Source organism: Aegilops tauschii, chromosome 5 (assembly GCF_002575655.3).
Source record: "Aegilops tauschii subsp. strangulata cultivar AL8/78 chromosome 5, Aet v6.0, whole genome shotgun sequence".
NCBI classification, from domain to species: Eukaryota; Viridiplantae; Streptophyta; class Magnoliopsida; order Poales; family Poaceae; genus Aegilops; species Aegilops tauschii.
The window spans coordinates 92,516,051-92,521,345 of NC_053039.3; positions in this window are offsets into that span (position 1 = coordinate 92,516,051).

Below are 5,295 nucleotides of genomic sequence, written 5' to 3' on the forward strand. Positions count from 1 at the left end.
AGCTCACTGGAATTTCTTGTTCGTCTGGTCCCCGTGGTCCAATCCGGGCCATATGATTCGAATCGAGTCCGGTATACCGCGTTTTCACCATGGCCCAAGCTTCTCGCGCACCTTCTCGACATGCTGATGTCTTCCATAGTTCAAAGCGGCGCCGAGCTCCCTTGAATAAATTCACGAGCTCCCCCATAATTTCTGGAGGAGAATCAGATGGCCATAAAGCCTTAGCCATGCTCCTCATGGCTTTACGAGCTCGCTCGTGCACGTTGGATAGCTCTTGCAGCAAGTCTCCTTGAAACCCGGACACTTCTCCCTCGGGCCGCCCAGTCAACAAACCTACAGGAACAATCTCGTAAAAATTTCCATTAGGGGAATCATATGAAAGTTAGGTTAAAGGACATACTGAATATGCCGCCTTTCAGCTTTCTGTTATCCTTCAAGGCATCCGACAGTTGGGCTCTTACGTCCTTTAGCTCTTCGGCTTGCTTGATGTTTGTATCCTGTAGTTTGTTCTTCTCATTAATGGTTCATGTTAATACACATTGACCAGCGGCTTCTTGCCCTTTGGCATGTTGTTTGTCCGCCTGAGCAACCTTCGGCCTCTCTTTCAACTGATCTACCGATCCTGCCGCTATAAACAAAACAAGGCATATTTAAAAATCATTGTTGGCGCAGAATCGTAATTTTCGAACACTGTTGTGCTTACCATCAGATGCCTTCCTGGATTTCTTCAAATTTTCTAGTTCGGTGGTGACATCAGTTAGCTTGGTCTGATATTCTTCAAGCTCCTTGGACAGCGTGTTGTTTTTCTCCGTGAGTACCTGATGATATAATGACCCTTAAATCAGTTGGACCAACTGCTTCAAGTCTCGGGGGCTACTGGCACATGATTACTGAATCTGCACAAAGTTTTTACCCGCGTATCCTTTGAAAGCTGGTGTGTGGCTCCGGCAAGTCCATCCCGAGCAGCTCGGATATATGCGTCCGCAGAGCTGAGGGCGTTGAATGCCTCTTCGGTGAAACTTGGGTCGTGCATGGCCTCTTTCCGCTGCCGATGATTCATCGCGCTCTCTACTTTGGAATTGGTGACGGATACATTATCCGAATCCTCCTGGAGATGACAATCCGGCGTTACGCCCGTATCAACCCTAGTCCTCGTGGTAGGGCCCGGGGCCGGATTGGTCGATGCCTGGCCGACGAGGTCCCCGGATATTGTCCGATGTATGCTCTTCCTGAAATATGGCACAGCAGAAAACGTCATAATCCGGTCTATCCGCCGAGGGCATGTTAAAAACTATACCTCTTTGGTGAAGGTGGGGGCCCGGTAGCATCACCGTTTGTCTTTCTTTTTAAAGACTCGCCCTGCGCGGGCGTCGCCTTCTTAGAGGGCGCCTTTGGTACAGCTCGGCGAGACGAACGCCGCCCCTTCGGAGCATGAGACAGTGCGGTGGGTGAGGCGCAATGGGAAAACTCTTTTGGAGGAGACGTCTCCTGGGTACTTACATGGGAGGAGGGGAGAAGACCGAGGTAATCGGCTATAATGGCCACTTGCGTGACGTCGTAGCTCGCCTGATAAAAGACCCCCTCCTTAAGTTCTATAAATATATCCGGGTCTTCTTCAAATCTGGGATCCAGGTCTCGAACATGGTCCTTTGGCTGTGGAGCGGGGCTGTAGACCCCCTCGGCGACCTTTCTCCATTCCTGTTAAAAGTAGCCGGATTAAATTCGACTAGCATAACTCAGGAAAAAGATTGAGTGAGGCCAATAATCAAGAAACTCGCCCAGTCGATGGGGTTATACATGGAAAAACCTTCCCGACATTTCAAGCGAGTGAAGTCTTCTTTCTCCCCTTTGTAAAGGTCAGCTAAGACGGTGGCCAGGCAGGAAAATTGTCTGGACCCTTGCGCAAACAACGGGATGCATCGTCCTCCCCGTTGTAATGCCACATAGGTAAGCCTCTAGACTGGAGTGGCTGAATGCATCGCGTTATTGAAATCGCCATTACCTCAATTATAGATAGTCTGGAGTTGGTAAGTACTCTGATCTTGCTGGCTAGCCTCTTAACCTCCGCACTGTCTTCTTCCTCGAGGCTTCGGGGACGCCAGCTGGAGCGCTTCTTTAAAGGAGCACTAGAGAATTCGGGAAGACCGCGCCGGATTGTGTCCATTCCAAGGGCCATTCTTCGAAGTGCCGGACAGGTACCCTGTCCCGGCTATGCGCCACACTTCGGCGCCGCCCACCTCGAAAATAGATCCCTTTTGGGAGCGGGGGACGAGGCAGAAGAATTTCCGCCATAGCTCGAAATGAGCCTCACAGTCTAGAAACAGCTCACCAAGAGCAACGAAGCCCGCAATATGCAGGATGGAGCCTGGCGTCAGATTGTGCAGTTGGAGGCCATAATACTCCATGAGACCTATGAGGAAGGGGTGGATAGGAAATCCTACACCTCTCAACAGGAAGGAAACGAAGCACGCCGGCTCCTCTTTAGAAGGATTAGGGAAATTATACGCCAAGGCTTCGTCGTTGAGGGAAGTTAGTCCAGCCCGAACAGAGACTAAATCCGCGGGAGGAAGATATCCTTGCACCTAAAGTTTATTCAGATGGGCGTGGGATACTGAGCAGCTTTCCCAATCGCCTTTTTGAGGGCCGTGGGGGCGTGGGGAAGAACTGGGAACGTCGGCCATGTTTGGACGATTTCCTATGGCGAGTTCTAAGGATTTCCGTGTGGTGTTGAATGGCATCTGAGATCTAATCTCCTTAAATAGATGCCTTCCCTGTGTGGTCAAGGGGTTATTTGTAAAAAACACCTGGACCGTTTGCATTCTTTGACACGTGGAAGCCGAGGCGACGGCAGCAAAGGATCAATAGAATGTGGTATTTAATGTGGAGCTGAACTATCGTCAATCCGATGTATGATGGAGAACCCGCCTTGCAAAGCCGAAGACATAAAGCCGGATACTACGTCGTCATTGAAGGCAAGTTCCAGGGCTACTGAGGGAGTCCTGGATTAGGGGGTCCTCGGAGGGCCGGGCTGTGTGACATGGGCCGGACTGATGGGCTGCGAAGATACAAGATAGAAGGCCTTCCCCCCGTGTCCGGATGGGACTCTCGTTTGCGTGGATGGCAAGCTTGGCGTCCGGACGTATAATTTCCTTCCTCTGTAAACCGACTTTGTACAACCCCAGCCCCCTTCGGTGTCTATATAAACCGGAGGGTTTAGTCCGTAGAGGTCATCACAAATCATACAAGCTAGACATCTAGGGTTTAGCCATTACTATCTCGAGGTAGATCAACTCTTGTAACCCCTATACTCATCAAAGTCAATCAAGCAGGAAGTAGGCTATTACCTCCATTAAGAGGGCCCGAACCTGGGTAAACATCGTGTCCCCTGCCTCCTGTTACCTTTGATCCTCAGACGCACAGTTCGGGACCCCCTACCCGAGATCGGCCGGTTTTGACACCGACAACAGCATTTAATTCCCTGTAATCTACACACAGTCTCCAGCCTCCATCTTTCTTTCTGACCATGATAGCTGGAGAAGAGAAAGGACTAAAACTTTCTTGTATCTCTCCCTTTTTTATGAGTTGTTTGATAATCTCCTCCATAGCAGCTTTCTGGTAATGTGGCACTCTATAAGGTCTCAAGTTGGGAGGTTTTGCTCCTTCTTGCAAAATGATCTTGTGATCACAATCCCTTTTTGGGGGCAGTTGTTGTGACTCTTCAAAAACATCAGCAAATGTTTGCAAAAGGGGTTGAAGTGCTCTGGGAGGAGGTTGGACATGCTTGTTGTGTTCTATTTCTACTTCATGCACTTTGAGAATATATCCCATTACTCCTTTTTGTAACAACTTCTCCATTCTTGCTGCTGATGTAACACACTTCTTTTTGGGAATTGTGTGATCAAACAATGTTACTGGCTGTCCTTGCTTGGTCACAATGAGGATTCTCTCGACCAAATCCAAACAGATTGGACTATATTGATAAATCCAATCTGCCCCTATGATGATATCATAAGAAGCAAGGTCTAGTACTTTGAAGCTCCTGCTGAAAGTGTGTCCTTGGATTTTAAAGTTCAACTCCGGTATTTTTTATACTGATAGTAGTTGTCCTCCCCCTGCTACAGTCACTTTTCTTGGCTGCATTGGTTGCTGATAGCAATTACTTTTGATTGCAAATTCCTTGCTCATTAAGGTATCTGAAGAGCCACTGTCAAACAGTGATGTAGCTTTCTTTCCAACAATTTCCACAATTAAAGAGAAGGTATTAGGTCATGTAGTTCCTTCTGCAGCATTGCCTGATATATGCATAGCTTGAGAGGCTTTTGCTACGTTAATCTCAGGAAGTTTCTATTTATCTGGAGTGTTTGGGGTTGTGTGGTAAGCTTGCTCAGGAGCATTTACATCTTCAGTTCCATCACTGTCAGCCTCTTCATCTACTTCTTGTAGTATGTGTAAAGTTTTCCCAATTTTACATTTGTGTTGTCTTGACCAAGTTCTTTATAGTACCAACATGCTCTTGCATCTTTAGGAAAAGGTACTGAGTATTTTTCCAGATTAGGGACTTGTACTTGTAGTGGAGGGCTGGGTTGTCTGGCAGTGTGTGTGTAAGATCTTGATTTATATCCTGTAGAAGGGAACACTTTTCTTGATGTTGCATCTTTCTCATACACCTTGGCATACCAATAAGCTTCAATAATGCATGTTGGTTTCTATCCACACACCTCATGTTTGATCTCAGCTTTAAGACCTCCAATAAAACAACTGAGCAAAAAAATTCCTATAAACAAGGATGATCTCTCTTGACCAAGGCCACACAGTGCTCAAAATCATCTATGTACTGTGCTACTGATGTGTGTTGATGTATGTTTTTGAGCAGTTCCACTGCTTCATGCACACTGGCTTCAGAGAATCTGTCAGCTATCATTTGGCAGAATTGCTGCCATGTGATCATCTGCCAAGGCACACAAATGTTCTTTAACCAGTTAGATGCTCTTCCTTGTAAATGCCCTGTAGCTAAGTTCACCCATTGATCATAAGGAGTACCAGACGTGTCATAAAACTTTTCACACGCAATCAACCATCCGATTGGATCTTCCCCACTAAACAGAGGTATTTCCAGCCTGGGCCCCTTAAGTACAGCTTCAGCAAAATAAGATGGACCTCCTAATTGAGTGGCATGCTGATTTCTCTGGGCATTATAAATATTTCCAACTGCTTGATATACTGGTGGTTGAGAACACCCAGTAGTTGACAGACTGATGTATTGTCTTGTGATAGGATTATATGTAGGGGCTGGAT